Below are 18,891 nucleotides of genomic sequence, written 5' to 3' on the forward strand. Positions count from 1 at the left end.
ATTAATAAATAATTTCAAAACTGCTGGGAATTCATATTTAATGGAAAAATAGATAAGTGAAACACCAGAGTTAGTGAAATTAATAATTAAATTTCAAATTTAATGAAAAATTATTCCTCTATCGATCGATAAAATATAATTAATGAATATTCGGAATTAAAGTCGGATTCAGAAATTTAATGGAAAATATTTCGTAGGCTATTAAAAAAATAAGAGTAGATTTTTTTCTCTAAAAATCAATACATATTCAGAATTAATGGCAATTTTCTAAATTTGGAATAAAAAAATTAGTGAAAATCCCGAAATTAATGAATCCCATAATGAATTCCGAAATTAATGAATCCTATAATGAATTCTGAAATTATTGAATCCCAAAATGAATTCCGAAGAATAACTCCATAATGAATTAAAATTTAGAGCTAATGAAAAGTCAAAACCTTGCAAAGAACAATAATATTTAATAAAAACTCAGAAAGAAAGAAAATAATTCAGGAATTAATTATTTCTTTAATTAATTGATTATTTCTTAATTAATAAATTAATTCTTTAATTAATTTAAGAAATAATTGATTATACATGTAAATAAAGTTGATATTAAACAACATTTTTCATAAGAGAATACGAACTCTATCAAAATGACGGTTTAATTTTTAAAACACCCCTACCGAATACGAAGAATCGTGCGCCCTGGCGACGAAAATCTGCGGCTCAACAGCAGCGCCAACGAGTGCGCGCGTACACGCGCTCACCTCGTGTCTCAATTTGCGCTGTCTTTCTGATTTTCGTTGGCCGCAAAACAGAGTGCTGCCCTGCTTCGTGTCACGAACGCTGCACGCGGCTCAATTTGCGCTTTGCCTTACAGGAAAATAGAGATGTTCTGGGAAAATGGGTGGTATGGTCATAGTAGAAATCCTCTATTTTTTTTCCTTTTTATTTCGCAGAATTCATTTCTAAATCCACTGCAATTTCCAGTAATATTTCATTTTCCGCCATTGATCATTTTTTTTTAGAAATAACTGACAGCTCTCCCCTCACTTTTGGCATGCTTTTTTGGCTACAATTAGGCTGACCATATTTCCTAGAGAGAAATACGGGACATTGCGTTTCCAAATACGGGAAAATACGGGACATCGCCAATTGTAGCCGAAAACAACGCCAAAACCAAACAAAGTTGCCAAATATAGCTGAAATTACGGAAAAATCCCAATGGTGGGAAATGATGCAAATTGCAGTGGATTACAATGTATTCCACGAAAGACAAACGTTCAATCAAATGTGGAAGATTAATATTCTCATATATAGTTGTAATTATCGTAAAATAATTTATGAGTTGAAAAATAATGCCAATCTTTGACTTCAATAAGGAATAAAAATTCAAGTTGGCTTCGTGTAAAATACGGGAAAAACCGGGACACTTTTGCCAAAAAGTCGGGATGGCCAAAAAAACAGAAAATACCGGGACTGTCCCGGGAAATACGGGACGTATGGTCACCCTAGCTACAATCGGCACTCATGCTTTTCTCGACAAAAATATGGTCAGTCTATGTATCTTGTGATATTAAGCACGCCAAATGTTTCGTCACGTGACAAACTACGTTTTCGTGTCTCGTGAATGGCATCGATACATGAGTTTTCTTTCCTCCATCGTAACGCGTGCTTGTCATGGAGGAATGATGAATGTTATTCATTCCTCCATGCGTGCTTGTGGATAACTTAAGATGGCAGGTACAGGATTAAAGTTCCCTGAAAAAATTATGAAGCTAATTCAAGAGTCAAAGAATGGGGGGTATCATGTGGGGCCCCCTCGGGGACCACTATTATTATATTCGAAGCAAAGTTTGAGGAAGAGCTATGTAATAGCGTGTATTTTAAAACTGCAAAATTTAAATCGATCGTCAGGCAGTTTAATCTGCATGGATTGAAAAAAGTGAGGAGGAGGAGGAGTAGTAGCAGGAAAACCCACGACTTATTTCTTCGTGATAGACCAGATCTCCTCCCACTTATTCGTAAGCAAGGAAAAGGATTCCGGCCAAGCAAACACGTAAGTAGACATTTATAGAGTGCCGGTTTGACAGTTATTATTTTTGCTGGGTAGATGCTGTGAAACCCAGGGCCGTAGCGTGCCTCCTCGGGCCCCTCCTCGAAAGGCATTATTAGGCAAAACTGGACCAAAATTCGGCTCGGGGACCCGGGCGCAGTGCACCGGTTGCCTCATCCTAGTTACGCCCCTGGAGACCAGACAAGACCCGACTCTGTCCCTTGAGGGATAAATAAGCCCTTTACAGGGCCATCATTTCAACTCTGGCAAAGAACATGTACTCAATGTGTAAATATATACCATTTTTAGTGTATTTTCAAAAGCTGGTGGGGGGGGAACTGCCCCCAAATGACGGGTCTGGCCTTTTACCCTAATGGGCTGGATCTCGATGGAAGTTACGCTCCTGGTGAAACCTCGATATAATGACACTCTGCAGACCTTGAAAAAATATTGTTGTCCTTGTATTGAGAGTTAGCGTTATCACCAGTCGCCACCAAATTTATGCTGTTAACAGAAATGGGTTAACAGGACTATTTCCGCATGGGCAACATGTTTTAAGAGGACCCCAAATTTTGTATGTTTTACCGTTTTTTTGTCAATTTGATTTGGTGAAATTTTGGAAAATCTAATTATTTTTTTACGATTGAACAATCACGTCGTACTGCAGTTGATGTTCGATTTTATGACCCCTCCTCCGTCCGGTCGGAAATGGACGTTACGGTCATTTTATCTAAAGTGAAACATTATGGCAGTCTCTATGAAAATATTTCAGACTTATCACACCGGTCGTTGTAATGGAATGGTTGCTATAATGTATTATGTGAGGTCGTTATAACAAGCGTTGATTGTATTTCCAAAGTTCCTGTGATTAGCAAATTCTATTAAAAATATTAATTTTTTTCACAATCTGTTTTAGATTTTACACTACATTTTACAATCATGGCCCTCGTATCCTGGAGCAGGGGCTTTTCGGTCAGACTTTTCATGAGCCCTTTTATAGTTAATTTATAGCATGAAAAAAGCAAAAAGAAATTAATTGTCCCAGAGCTGGAGCCCTGTCAGCTTCGCCCTTGTGGGAGACATGTTTACAATGCACATATTGCTCCCAGTGTTCGTCTCATCCAAAGATGGTTAAAGAGTACTCTTTAGCCAGGGGACCAACTGGCTAAAGTAGCCAGCTTTGGTCCCATCCGACACCTGCCAACTGTTACGATTTTATCGTATTTAGTACAATTTTGGCTAGTTAATACGATTACACACTCTGTCATGGCCCCCACATCCTGTAGCGGGGCCCCTAGGCTGGGATCTTTTGCGGGCCCCTCGGTCAGACTTTTAACAGGGCCCCTTCTGTTGTTAATTTATAGCATGAAAAAGCAAAAGATGATGATAATCGTCTCGGGCCCCAGGGCTAGAGCCCTGTCAGCCCCCCCCCCCCCCCCACGTGGAAGCCATGCACACTGTTTTCGGGAATTTTCGAAAAAAAAATAATGCACTTGATTCCAGAGCAGTGCCGTCTTAAGGCATGGGCCCACCTGGGCACGGCCCTGGGCCTCAAGAGAAAAGGGGCCTCACAAAAATGAGATCTGGTTGAAATTTTCGAGAATTTGCCCAATAGGGCTTCAGAAAAATCACTAGGCCCATGATGCTCTTAAGACGCCCTGTTCCAGAGTGCGATATTATTATATCATTCAGGTCATGGGCGACCCAGCGAGGGGTAGAGGTGGGCAGCTGCCCCGAGAAGATAAATTAAAGTGTAATAATTGGCAATAGGGTTGTCAAATTTGCTCCTTGCCCAGATACAGATTTCTCCCACATCCTGGGCTACAGTGATGGTAACTCGTGGAAAATTTCCCATATTCGGGGGAAAAATTGGGTAAAATTCACCCAAGTGGGAAATTTCTTAGCAATTGTGGGAAATTGAGAGTTCATCAAACAAAAGAATTTTTGCAAAAAATTAATGCAGTCCAATACATTTCTATTGCAAAATTCTTGTTTACGTATATCCCCCGCTAGATGGCAGCAAATTTTTCTGAATGCCTGGGAAAAATTTAATCAAAAGGGAAATTTTTGAGGGAAAATTTGCTGGAAGAGGTTACCATACTTGTAAGCGATGCAAGCTGGATCAAGATTAACATTGTTTACATTCGTGACGATTTGTTGTTAAGAATAATATGAGAAGAATATTATTTCTCTCAATGTTGTAGAAGAATAATTTGTAATTATTTAGAATGGATAAAATCAGATCATTTAAGTGTGAGTTCTGTTGTAAAGAATTCACTTGTTGTGGCAGTTTGAAATGACACGTAAAAAGTCTTCATCCTTTCATTAGAAATTATAGTGAAGCGACTACATGTTTTCAAAAAGCTAGTCATTTGCGTGATATATGTCAGAAGACATTCCCCACACGACATCAAGTTCTTCGGCATAAAGTTAATGTGCACAAAATTCACACAGAAAGTAAATATGCTTGCACCCTTTGTGAAAAGAAATTTACTTTGCTCAGTAATTGCAGATGCCATGAGAAGACTCGGCACAAAACTTGCTTTGATAAAAAAAATGCCTTACAAATGTCCGAAGTGCTCAAGTACATTTTCTGTGCGATCTGCTTTAATTAATCATTTTGAGCAGCAGCATTCAGACATTATTCAGACCCAAAACATCACTTTCCAGAATCATAACGGTTTTATTAAATGGAAATCATCTGTGGAAAAGAAAACAGCTACCTCTTATGTGTTTCAGAATAAAGACAAAACGCGGTATCGTACACAGCTACGAATGTAATTGTAGTGGTGTGTTCCGTTCTAAAAGCCAGGGAAAGCGACACTTAAAAATTAAAGGGTCAATTAAAATTGGTGCTTTTTGTCCTGCAAGAATCCTATATGAGGGGCCCTCAGATGGAGAAATAAAAGTCAATTTCACATCAACACATGTAGGGCATCAATGCATATTTGAAAAACTGAGGCTTCCAGAAGAGGATAAGCAAAATATTGCTGGTCAGTTACATACCGGTGTTCCAATGAGAAAAATCCTCTTAAACATCTCGGAAAATGTTTCTGAACATGGTAGATTGGCCTTAACTGGAATGCAGGACGTTCGTAATGTTGCTGCCACCTATGGTCTCAATTCGTTGGAGCAACAGAATGTCAATGATCGTCTGTCAGTTGACAGTTGGTTAGTGCTTTGGTTTAGTTAGTTGGTTGGTTAGAGGGCTCGTCGCAGAACAGTGCTAAACATTCTGCTTTGCGGCAGCTCACAATCATTGTTGTCAAAGATAGTAATTGGGAAGGATTCCGAATTGCTTTTCTTTGTTCAAATAGACAATCTGAGGATGTTTACAGATATTTTTTTTCGGCAATAAAAGAATGCCTTAGATGTATGCAAGTTCATACTTTCATGTCTGATGACTTTTCTGCATTTTACAATGCATGGGCATCTGTGTTTGGACCTTTTTAAATTTAGTCTTATTTGTGACTGGGATGTGAAGCGTGCGTTGGCAAAAAATTTGTCTGTTGGTCCGTATCGCGTCTCGAACCTTTTGAAAAGACAGAAGTTGTTGAACATTTTGTATATGATCATCAATGAAACAGATGCTATCACTTTCAGTTGGCTGCTTGATAAAGCAAAAGAAGAATTTTGTGATGATGAAGACACAAGAAACTATTGGCACTACTTTTCAAACAATTATTTGAACAGAGTCCAACAATGGGCTGCATATGAAAGGGTTGGAGCTTATGTGAACCCAAACATGTCCGTTGAAAGATGGCATAAAGACTTGAAGTACAATTCAGACCTCAGGAGAAAATGTGGCAACCGATTGGATAAGGCGATCCATAGTTTGAAGTCTTTGAGGATCAAACTAATGGATCGTTTATCCTCTCTCACCAGAGAAAAGTTGACCAAAAGAATAACCATGCTAAGAAAATCTCGTAAAATTGCTTTAGAAAAATGTGATGAAATTAAAATTCTCCAAGAGAAATGTGTGTGGATTGTGCTGTCATTCACTACTATTGGTATGACATATAAGGTAAAGTTTCTGAAAACTGAGGCGTCACATGATTGTTCGATAGTTTGTACTCTGCGCAACAAATGCTTTCACCAAATCCGGTGCAGTTGCCCAGAATCTGCAGTCAGTTACAAATTCTGCAAGCATATGAATACGGTTTATTTGAAAAATTACAGTGGGGATGTGGAACAACCGGCTATGGAAGATGACGGTGATTTGAACAATTATTCCCTTGTATGGTCAGATTTATTGATCAAATATGTAACTTAACATGCACCAGAAATGTATATTTAGACATAATATAAGATGTACATATGAAGGATGTACATACGTTTAAATTAGATATTTTGAGGTTGTGGAAAAACGGAAATTCAATTTTCCAAAACCTGCTCGGGCTGGGTTTTTTACAACCCTGATTGGCACACAGCACAGTCACGTCAATTTGGTATCTTGAGTTGCTCCCTTCTAGTTCAGATCCTGTGTACTCCTTTGCATATACAGGCACATTTTCCTGAATTCACACACTTGAATAACTAGAATGTTAAATGTTGAGTTATGAATACTGGATGTGTGATTTAGCACATCCATGTAATGAATTTTTATTATGTTTTCATGTGATCAAGGGAGATTTCATTTTGGATAAAACAGTAGCGTAAAAATTTCAAATGCAAATGAACAAATTTTTTACTGATCTGTTGTCTTTCTAAGAATGTTTTTCTTAAGTAAACCGTATTTCTCTCATGCAGTAATTTTTTTTTAATGATAATTATATAATTTCCTAATCAATTTTTCATGTCTTATTTGCGACCGTAACCACAGGGGGCGGCTAAGGGACAATGATGGGGATCTGGGTCGCTCATCTTTCCTTTAATACAGTGTACTGTATTAAAATGTTTAGGCAATGATACATTTTAATACAGTATGCAGGTGCACAATGTAAACAGATTGTTTTAAGTCATCAAGTTACATTACGTACTAAAGCAAAAGTCATTCTTTTACTAAGAAATATTCATTTCATGAATTATCCAATTATCCGGATGAGGTCGGGTCCCAATTGATTCGGATAATTGAGTGCTGCGGTATTAATATATTGTGATTCCCAACCATTGTATCAGGGCATTTTCGAGAACTTCCAATATCCCTCAAGATCGGACAGGAACGCTTTGAGATACTTAGAGTTCTGATATTCCCAAAGATGCTGTGAATACCATAAGTTTGCTAATCTCTACAGCCTGATGATAATTTGAAGCATTGATAAAAGTGATGGATCTTTCTGACAAAGTCGGTTAAACTACTAGTACTTAACTGTACGTGTACCTCTACACATTCCGGAATTTATATTGAATCTGTACATGCTGGAAGGCGTGGCCAGAATGCCTTTTGAATTTAATTTCCACACTGCATTTCAAAAATTTATTCAAGCTTTTTGAAATGTTTACACAAAAGTCTGTAACAAGTATCACACTTAGTTTTGATTTTTTAAACCAGTATAACCTTTTCTCTTTGGCCTTTTTTTATTCAAAAAAGAAATATAAACTTAGCTACTTGCTTAGTACAGTAAAACCTTGTTAAGTCGTCACTCCAGTTAAGACGTTTTTCTTCAGGCCCTTTTCCAGCTTTCATAGACAACGTTATTAAGCCCTCGTTTATTCGTCGTTAATTTCGGTTAACGCGTCACTATGAAAAGGTTTGAGAGAAAGGAACAGATTATTTTTATGGCTCCCATTTTTTTAAAAAAGCTTATTAACAGCATTGTCATATGCTTAAGTCACCATAAAAGCATATGTACCAAAACAGAACAGTTTAACGGAAGTTACTCTGGGGAAGTTCATTTTCCGACTAAGGTCTTTGAAACGTTATGGACTGTTCGAGCTAGACCTGATTTCTCCACAGGCCCCACTAATTTAAGGCTTCAAATTTAAACGAAATATCTTTGGAAATAATGTCTGCTTTTTCAACAAAGTTGAGGCCTTCTAATGTTTACTTTTCCTGCCCAGGGCTCCCCTCAAGTCAAAAGTGGGTCTTGCGTTGGAGATTACTTTGTAGTTGTATCATGAGCTACTCTGATGAATAATTAAACCTCTAAAATATAATTAAATTTCATGCGTATGTGAAATTAATGTGTAATAGTTCTATTATTAAGGGAAGCTAACTATTCTAACAGTTGCTCTGTGATTAGTCTAAATTTAAAATTACTAGTATAAATCAAAGTGTACCAGTATATTTTAACACAATAAGTTAAGTAATAAGAGCTCTAAAAAAGTAGACAATTTCTATTGTTTCTTTTGCAATCTATAAATTTTATTGTATTGTAATTTTGATTGATATTTTAATAAATGTCATATTTTACATTTTTACGATTTTTATAATATTGCACATTGAAACTGACGGCACTTGGCTTAAGTCGTTATAACTTTTCGATAATATGTGGTGATGGCTTATTGAGGTTTTACTGTATTTTGAATAACTCTTCCTGTCATTTTTACAGGAAAAGGATATTATTGCAAACACAAAAAAGTTGAGCCAGCAAGTAAAAGTGAATGAGGTAATCAATTGCATTTCTGAGGTAAGTTTTACTAATGTTATGTATGTCATTTGTGTAGGCATTACAATAGTTTTATTGGATTTTCACAGAATTACATTACCTATACAATTTTCTATGAAAACCTTGAGTTTCTGGAAATGTGAAGGAACATATAAGAAAGTACGCTATCAGTGAGATGGACTTTGCTGATGAAATTCCCTTTGGGGGAAATATAGTGATCATATTTTAAAACAACTAGGGCTTTTCCTGTCAATACCCACACACAATTCATGTTAACACTTTTTTATTAAAAAAAATATAATTAGCTAACTTGACAAAATCTACATTTTCAATAAAATGACCAGATGTCAAAATAATTGTCCCATAAAAAAAATAGGTCGTATGGTCACTACACTAGAATTGGTGTAATCCTGATTTTCAAATGCAATTTCTAATCCAGAGAAATCTGGCACCAGAAATTTTGTTTCGGCAAGCAGTCATGCTATGATGTGAAGGTGCATGCTGTATATTTACACGCACACAATATACAAAATTGTGTTTGACCTTGACTTTTGATATTGGAGAATTCACGGTCGATAGGTGTGTGAATTATTACAATTTTATTTTTTCCCCCTATGCGTGAATGCATTATTTACTGCATTTGCTTACTGTATAACAAAATGAATCTTTTACTCCATCAAAATACAGTGTAATCTCCATAATGGACCCTCTTCTCCCATTAATGGACTTTCATCCCCTGTTGTTTGTCATCGAGAGATTCCACTATATGAATACCTCAACAAGCTTTTTTCCTCCTTCAAACATAATGCTGGTTTTCTGTGGAATTTCAACAATACACTGGGTCTATTACTCTGATGCGTAATAGATCAGGGTAATAGACCCCCTGTTGTGTTAAATATTCTATATATGGGTCATTCCCAAAAACCGCTGGCAGGATCATTGGAACCATCAGATAAATAATAAACTTCATGCCATCAAGCCCACACTTGGCCATTGGCGTTCGAGCTGCAGAACTAACCGAAAGGAGGAAGTTCTACTTGCCCGGTTACGCATAGGACACAGTCGTATCACACAATCATATCTTTTATTACGAGAGAGTCAACCAGAGTGCCCTCATTGTCAAAGTCCATTGACCATTGTTCATGCTTTTACTTGTTCACATCATCGTCATCATTTTACGACCGCTTTTGGTCATAGTCATCTTTCACTTCATGACATTTTAAATGACTATTGCGATGCATCTTGCATTTTTAAATTCATCAAAGCCATTGGTTTATATGACAAATTATAGTTTTTACAATTTATGTCATTGTTTTACGTTTCATGTTCCTTTTTATGTTTTAGTTTTTTGACATGACAAAAGGACATCTTTCTTATTTTTATGTCTTGCTTTGACGCAGTTTGACCAAATTGGTCCTTGCGCCAATAAATTCAAAATCCAATCCATTCCCAAAAAAGTGTACATGTCATGTATGGATATAGCCATTATAAAGGCTAAAGAGGTCAGGGGTCAGATGATGGACAACATAGGTACATAACATGGTGTCAGGAAAGAAGAGCTTTCTAAGATATGAGCCGTTAAAACCCAAAACGGCTCCGTGATATGATTGGCTGCCGATGATGTAACAAAAATGAATTGGTTGCTGCGAGGGATTTGGTGAAGAAAGTGGCAGTACATGGTTGGCGTCGAAATTTCATTTTGTTTATGCTTTCCTTCTTCGCTGATCGTACCGCCATTTTTCCCTCACGTTTTGTGCTTGTTTTTTCTCTGGTTTTTAATTCGTAATTGTCATTCCATGACGAAAATAAACTGCCAACAAACAATACATTCTCTTTCGACTACTGTTGATGCGTTCAGAACGTGAAAGCACTCGGCTCAACATTCTTCGCAATCATGTGATTGAAAGCTATTGACATGAAATTGAATAGGAGCATGTATTCTCATCGATCCTGGGTGAGTTGATTAGTTTGTTAAAATTATTCGTAATAAAGTGTCGAACTTCAATTTAACGAATTGTGTAAAACCGGCATTTCCATACCTTAAATTGAGAAAATTGTTTTATCGGGAGGGGGCGACATTAATGCAGAAATGCAGATATATGCACAGAAACTTCCTAAAATTCTTTAAATCAAGGAAATCGTGTTACGACCATCATTAAAATTGCTGGGCAGGGGCGTTCTAAGAGCATCACAGGCCCCAGAGGCGTACGCAGTGCCGGGGGGGGGGGTAACGTTGAAGAATTGGGTAGTGATAAGAATGTGGTCGTTATAACGTTTGTTCACTGTATTTCCATTAATTTATTTAATCTACGTAAACAAATATCTTTAGTATCTGACACATTTCTTAAATTATACGTTTGTTGCGTGGAAAGCAAACACAAAGCTAAAACAGTGCCAACACAGTAACGCCAGTGGCAGCAACTTTAAAATGACTGAAAATGGAAATTACGCCAGAACCTTAACCCTTTAAGCAGTTTTTAAAGTTTTCCTGATGTGCATCGCAATTGCCACTTATGTTTATAAAAGTGTGCTAAAAGAACCAGAGATATTTCGGGGTGACCAAAATAAAGTAGATCAAGTTTAACAAGATATCTCAAGATTGCCGCTGTAAGGGTTTACTGTGATTTTTGTGGGGCCAAGTGTGATTTTGCTGCTCCCACCACTAGAATTTGATTAATGATTTTGCATCTGTGTTTTTTTCCCATGTAAAATTAGCAGCCCTTGTGGATTTTGTTGCCCCCCCCCCCCCCCCAGTTCTCACCCGAGTTGTGTTTTTGAAATACGTGATTTTCTTTTTTTTGTAGATCTTGATCTTTGAGGTTGCAAAAGTCAGGGTAGCGGAAAGATGAATGTCTAGTGTCCTGCTGAAATAATATTATTTGAAAGTTCAGGAATCAAAGTACAGCACTGGCAAAGTCACTTTGGGCAAACCTTTGGCTCTTACCAAAGCAGAAAGGTAAGAAATTGTGATTCTTCCCCCTTCCTTAATGCATCTTTTCTAGTTATTGAGCTTATACCTCTATATTTAATGACATGTTGGTAGCAATGAAGTCATTAGCACGCTAACCTACATTTTTCTATATTCAATTGTGCCTTCTTTTTTTTTCAAAAATGTTATAGCCATGAAAACCACAAACAATTTAAAAATCAATGTTATATTAGAAATAGTACCATGGGCCCCCTCCACTAGGGGCAGCTCGAGCTTAACTGCGGCCTGGGCACAAAGCCTTGTGTGCTGCCCCTAAAGAAAACTCATGCGAGAGAGGCTGACATTAGGGTTTCTAAATTCCTGACATTTTTGAGCCTCCGGGAACAGGATATTGTATTTCCAGACAATTTGGGGAAATCACTTATTTACAGTGTAACTCTGTTTATATAACTAATTTATAATACTTTCTCATTTATATTACGATTAGGTTTAGCCTCAATTATTCTCTATACTTTTTAAAAAAAAAGTTATATTTCATTTATGCATCATATAACTTCAACTACACTACGTTTTCACTCCGATTTGAATCCCAAATTTTGGCAAAAATATCATTTCACTCAATTGATGTACATGGGAATTTTTTGAAATCTCACTTAACATATCGTGTATGTAAAACACTGCAATTGGACAAATACTTAGATTTTTATACACCTTAGGTTTTGGTTTATGACACTTAACAATAAATGGCAAAATATAATAAAATTTTGCAATGATACAGTCAATAGATTTTTAGAAATTGTGTTTTAAACCCAAGTAAAATGTCAGAAATAACATTCTTCATAAAACGCCATTAAAATTTTCATTCACAGATTACTTGATGTAAAAACCAGGGTTGGGTTTTTGACATAAGTGTCAAAAACTGGTTTGAACCGTCAAAATCTTAAATGAATGCTTTTGGATAATGTTTTGAACACAATAAGTATACAGTATAACATTATGAAAAACACTTTCATATGTTTCATTTTATCTACACTACTGATTATCTGTGTTCAATTTACTTAGCAAAGTGGAGCTGTTTATTCAAAATATGTGTGATAAGAGATCAGGGATAGGTTTCTTACCTCAGAAATTAGCTCAGTATTAAAACAGTCAAAAACTTATGATGTCAAATAGTTTTTGTTAACGTGATAGATAGGTTGAATAACAAAACACTTTTATGTAGATTAACATGTTTTTATATTTTGAATTATAATTACTGAGCACAAAATATCTATTTTAATATTTTAAATTTTCTGATCTACCCACAAAATTTTATTCCATATAAAATTTCTCGTGTAGCATCTGTTAATATACTAATTGTGCTCATTTATTCTCACCTAAAAATTTTATATCTTAGATCATATAAATCCAGAGTTTTAACAAGTATTTTTAATCAAAGAACTGGTAGGACATGATGCCCATTGCATATTTAGATACAGCTTCAGTCAAAAAAACCATTGCATTATAAATGCTAGTAAATATACCATATCATAGTAAAAAAACGTATCCTTACTCATGCACTAAGTTACAAGAGTTTCTTGAGCATCATATACAAGCCAGCACTGCCAAATTAGAGAAAATTTTAGTCTTACAATTTATTATTTTGATTCCTAGATATATTCTAATGTTATGCATGATAAGGGTATCGCTTTGAATATCAGTGATTATTTAGATAATTTAATAACAGAAAACAACATTACATATAAGATGTAAAAGAACTTTTTTAAATACCTCTCTGTTATGAAATGAGTACAGCAGATGATTTATATCAATACACATATATAAGCAGTTAAAGAAATTTTGGAGGATCAAGAATCATCTTGGATTGAAGAATATTAAATCATTCCATAGTTTTTCGTTCAGCATTTATGCTATGCTTTATTAAAAAGTGTATATTTATTAAAAGTGTATTTGTAAGAAAGAAAACATCTATTGTCCAAAATAATTCTTTAGAGTAGAAAGTTATTTTACAATCATATTAAGTATTTATTCTTTGTATAACAGTCACTTTGAACATTACATGTAATTAACATGTGCATTTCCAATGAGAATTTTTATATTGAAAAGCAATATTTGAAAGCAATATTAACCGTCAAAAACTTGCCAATCCTGCTAAAAAATGCAACTCTAAAGTGGGCATAGCTTCGGTTCTAAGCGTCAAAGGCCTGGTTTGGAATCACAAAAAATGGGGCTTTCATAAAAAATGAAGAAAAAAAAACAAACCAATATTTTTTCTTCCAAAATGAGGACTCGTATAGTTTCTGATAACAATAACCAATTGATAACTATAGCCGAAAGAAACCCAGAAGCCAAATGATGATCTTGAGTCCTACTTGGTCAAACAGGATACATGAAAACAGGGCAACTCCATTTTACATATAGCTCAGGGCTTGACAAATCTCAGTCGACGTGGTGATTATAAAATGGGTAAATGGTCGCTTGAAATTCATGTGATTATTAAAATGGAGTCTAAGGGTGGCACAAAATTTTCTGATTTTATTGCAGTGTGCCTTTCAACATCAGGAGGAGTCATTAAGTCTCTGAAAAGTCGAAAAACATTATTTAGGACTGTTTTGAGGAAAAATCATGCTGGGTTTTTTTTCCCTTTAAGCTAAAATCTTTTTTTTTAAATTCAGTCATGTGTTTAATTTATGTACTGTATGTGTTCCATAGATCCCTCGAGACAGTCTTTCAAGCAAAAACTGGATTTGGATAATTTGAAGTTTCTTTTTTGGATCTTACCTTTTGTGTGCCTGCATTGCCGGAAGCTCATTACAAAAGCAGCTTCACACGTCCATGGATTATAGCAGCTAATAATATTCAGATAGCCTATCAATGATGTCATGTGCAAGCAAAAATCATCATCCAGAATACAGAAATGTTTGTCAATGGGGGGGGGGGGTGTTACATTTTTTAATCTACAAAAGTATGGTTAAATCTCCGTTTCTAAATGCAAAAAAAAAAATATTACAAAAAGCCATAAGTCCTGATAACTGTCAATGAACTTTTGCCTATGTTGTTACAATATTGGTCCATTCTATATTTTATATTAGTGATTGATAGCAATATCCAAATGATAGCATTATGCATGATTTCAATAAACTGCGTCTACTGTATTGTGTAAAAAGAATTTTGGCCTCCTCCGATACCCTCCACCTCCCTTGTCAGCAAAATTTTAAATATATTATAACAATAATTTCAAATATTTTCAGAAAAAAATATTACAAAAGAAAACACCTTTTACGTGCTATTGTAATCATTTTCAATTAATTTAAATCATTTTTTAAAGGTTGGTAACTTTTAAAGTTTTTCTGTAGAAAATTCCTTGTCCGTCCCCCCCTCTCAGAAGTCAATTCTGCTCAAGTATATTATAGCACGTTATTTGTTCCATGCATGATGCTAAGGTGAAAATGAGGTTTCACCTGTTCTGCCATCTTTTTAAAACTATCCCATCTCTTTTGGAACACCATCTGTTTGCTCACCGTCCTTGCTTGAGTTAAAAACCTATTCCCAGCATCAGTCCTCGCTTGGGAAACTTCCCTGTTGTGGCCTTTCAGTTTGTATTTGTATTATTAATTGTTAAATGAATGTTTTTTTCATCATAACTGCTTGTCTAGTATTTACAATTGTTTTCATTCTCTTTTCAGATAAAATGAAAGCTGGGGTCTTTCTCCACAAAACACTAGATGATATCAGAGATTCATTAGTTTCAGTTCTGGAAAGGAAACATTTAATCACCAAAAAGACAACATTCAAAAGGAGTTTGACACTTTTATGCTAAGAAAGTAGAAATGATCAAAAGTTTAGCAAGTTCTTTGCATGTGCATAGTGGCTGCAATCATACGTATTGTAAATGAACATTAGTTGATATTTTTTCATCAATAAATACTTCAATTTCAATTTATTTTGTGATTTATTTACAAAAATGATGTGAAATTTTCATTGAACTCTCAAGACTTGCTAGGATTTGGAGCGGAGGTGCTTTTGAACTTTTTCTAAACAAGTCTGATTCCTATCCTTTGTTACTGCATTAATTTATATTCACCAGCTTATGAATTTTGATATTCGAGAAGTGGAAAGATATTTTGAATAACATTGAATTTTGAAAATATAAAGGTATTTGGGTATTGCTTTTTTGGCAATAATGGTAGCCTATACAAAAAAAATGTTATTACCCTTTTAGACCTTGAATTCAATAACACACCTACAATCCTTAAAGTCAATGCTGAACTCACTAAGTTAAAAAAAAAATCTACAGCGAGAAAAAGTTTACCACATTTGTGCTTTCTGGAATCCGAGTCAATTAGCTCGAGGAAAAACGCCAGTGACACAATATTTCTTGCACTGTCTTTACAGCAGGGGGCCACTAACTCTTTTCCCATAATATTTAGTGCAAAGCAATGTAAAAACAATAGGTTGCTTGTTTTCCCATCCAAGCCATCATTCCTCTAGTGATTAAAGCACAAAACTTGGGGGGGTGTAATGTGATAGGCCTCCTCGTGGTGCACCCTGGGTAATGCTAAATCTATCACACGTCATTGTCATCGCTTTTTGTGCTCATATACTGCACCTTCAATAGCCCAGATTACATGTTTTTTTCTACACATCTTGCAGTACTTGTCTTGCGTCTTGTTTTGTCCTGTACATGTTTGTGTCCAACCCCTCATTGTGGACCCCGCTTAGGCGGGGAGGGGTCCTCCCAGACGGGGCGTTGCTTCTAGCATATGCTCTGTCTGGGATGCTGTCTACCTGCGTGTTTGCCGTGCGTGGAGACCCGTAAGGCTGGAGATGGGGATCCTGGTTAGCCTGATGCGCTAGCTTTGGCCTCGGATTCAGCTGAAACGGGAGGCTTGGATTAGCCCCGTCCAGGTCAATCGGCTGTGGTCGCCTCGGTGGCTGAAGGGGTTACACTACTGGGCAGGTAGAGGGGCCGGGCCTGCCGGACGTCGTTGAGGTTTGTTGGTGCTGCTTCACGGCGATCTTGGATCTTGAACGCGTCTGCTCGCCTGCTTTGGTGGTGTATAGCTCCCACCTAACCTGACGTTGCTACTAACCTTCACCGGTTACGTGTGCGCGTCCCCTCGTAGGGCTCCATGGTGGGTGGGAGTGGAACAATACCCATTCAAATATGGGAAAAACAAAAAATGCACCAAAACGTCAAAGAACTACTCTAAGTGAAACTATTGTCACAGAAACCGCTTCTTCAAATCTATCATCTGTCTCATTCTTCTTCTTGCATAGCTCGGATACCAATAAACAGCTGTCAAAAGTATCACCATTCTTGATTGATAAAGCTCTCTATGGCGCAGTTGGAACTCTGAAATCAGTGAAGGCTCTCCGTTCAGGAGACCTTCTCGTCGAAACTAACACTCCCAAACAAGCCGAACTCATTCAAAAGCTCACATCTCTCGGGGACATTCCCATAACAATCAAAATCCACCCCACGCTGAATTATTCACGTGGTGTCATCTCAGACCCTAACTTAATTAACATGGATGAAGATGAACTAACCCAGGAGCTAGAGTCTCAAGGCGTAACATCTGCCAAACATATCATGAGCCGCAAAGATGGCAATCTAGCTCCATCACGTAATATAATCCTGACATTTTCATCCCCAACATTGCCGAAAGATGTCAAAATCGGTTACTATAACCTCCATATCCGGCCATACATACCTAACCCTGTAAGATGTTTCAACTGCCAAAAATTCGGTCACTCACGAATGGCGTGCCGTGGTCAACCCACCTGCGCAAAGTGCGGCGAGAGGGACCACATTTCGGACAGCTGCACTAATTCACCATTCAAGTGCGTCAATTGCGGTGGCAATCACCCCGCATTTGACAGGAAATGTCCGAAATGGAATGAAGAAAAAGAGATCCAGAAGATCAAGGTCCTTAATAACATCTCATATATTGAAGCACGCCGTCGTGTAATCCCTAACCAAACTCCAATAGCTAGTACATCATATTCTAATATGGTAACAAATCCATCAACAGCTAATAAGACTAACAATGTCACGAAAGCATCTGTAACAACTCAGACCGAACCCATTGCTGATACATCCACTCAAACATCATCTAACCAACCATGTAATAATTGTGGCTGCTGTTGCTCTGCTGGAATACGGAAGGAGTCCACCACCTCCGAAGAAGCAGGAAAAGCAACAGCGAACACATTCAAAGTAACTACAGCTACTAAGCCAAAAATCAATAGTGGAAATAAATCTAAAATTAAACTATTCAAGACCGGATATTCAAGAAAAGCCATTCAGAGAGCAAAGAAGCAGCCTACATTACAAAACATGTCACTTCTTGATGACAAATCAATTGGTGACATGGATCTCGATAATCCTACAGAATCCGGTACTACTCGCCGGAAATTGGACAGAAATAAGTTCAAAGACCTTGAACCGTCTACATCTATTTGAAATTTATGGCCAACATTATTCAATGGAACATTCGTGGTCTTAGATCCAATTACGAAGATCTCAAGGATTTGATCAATCACTATCATCCTGTTTGCGTGGCACTCCAGGAAACTTTTACGAAGCCCTCGGAGACATGGAACATCAGGCGACATTCCCTGTTCCGTATCAATTACGATGACGGGAGTAGAGCTTGCCGCGGTGTTGCTCTGCTGGTTCCACATCACGTGTCGTCGCGCGTTCTAACGCTGCGCACGAACCTGCAAGCCATCGCGGTGGAAATTTCTACTGGCCTAAGAATTACCATCTGTTCCATTTATTTGCCACCAAATGACACCATCTTACAGAGAGATCTAGAAGATCTGATTGATCAATTACCTCCACCATTTTTTCTTCTTGGAGACTTCAATGCTCATAACATGATATGAGGTTCTAACAGCAACACCCCTCGTGGGGAAATGGTAGAACGGCTGTTAGAAGACATGGACCTTGCCATCATGAATGATGGCAGTTTCACTCATTTTCATCCCCCAAACAATAGTTTCACTGCAATAGATTTATCGTTATGCTCACCTTCACTCTTGCCCAACTGGTCCTGCTCGGTTGATCCGGACCTCCACGGGAGCAATCATTTTCCTCTAGTGGTTAAGTGCCTTGATCGAAGCCATAGCATACCTGAGGGTCCTCCTCGGTGGAAGCTTGTGGCCGCCCGATGGGCAGACTTCACGGTCAAGGCAGAAATCACGGAGGATATGGTTTCGCAACCCGACGTCGACCACTGTCTCGACCTTGTCACCAGTTGTGTCATCTCTGCAGCAAATGAATCAATACCCAAAGTCTCCTCGAAACTTCCTAAATTTCCTAAACCTTGGTGGAACCACGAATGTAATCTTACTATTAAAGCACAAAAGAA

General features: G+C 37.1%; 1 long non-coding RNA gene across 1 annotated transcript; it reads left to right on the top strand.

Annotated features, from left to right (window-relative positions):
- The first annotated feature begins 1,659 nt into the window (after positions 1 to 1,659).
- LOC149081317 (uncharacterized) lies at positions 1,660 to 15,454 on the top strand. The gene is made up of 4 exons (XR_016193421.1): positions 1,660 to 2,041; positions 8,530 to 8,607; positions 11,391 to 11,542; positions 15,202 to 15,454. It is a non-coding gene; the product is annotated as an uncharacterized LOC149081317 (long non-coding RNA).
- Positions 15,455 to 18,891: the final 3,437 nt, after the last annotated feature.

This window comes from Pholcus phalangioides, unplaced genomic scaffold (assembly GCF_987345545.1).
Source record: "Pholcus phalangioides strain wild (caught in Gottingen) unplaced genomic scaffold, Ppha-v1.0 ptg000010l_1, whole genome shotgun sequence".
In the NCBI taxonomy this organism is placed as follows: Eukaryota; Metazoa; Arthropoda; class Arachnida; order Araneae; family Pholcidae; genus Pholcus; species Pholcus phalangioides.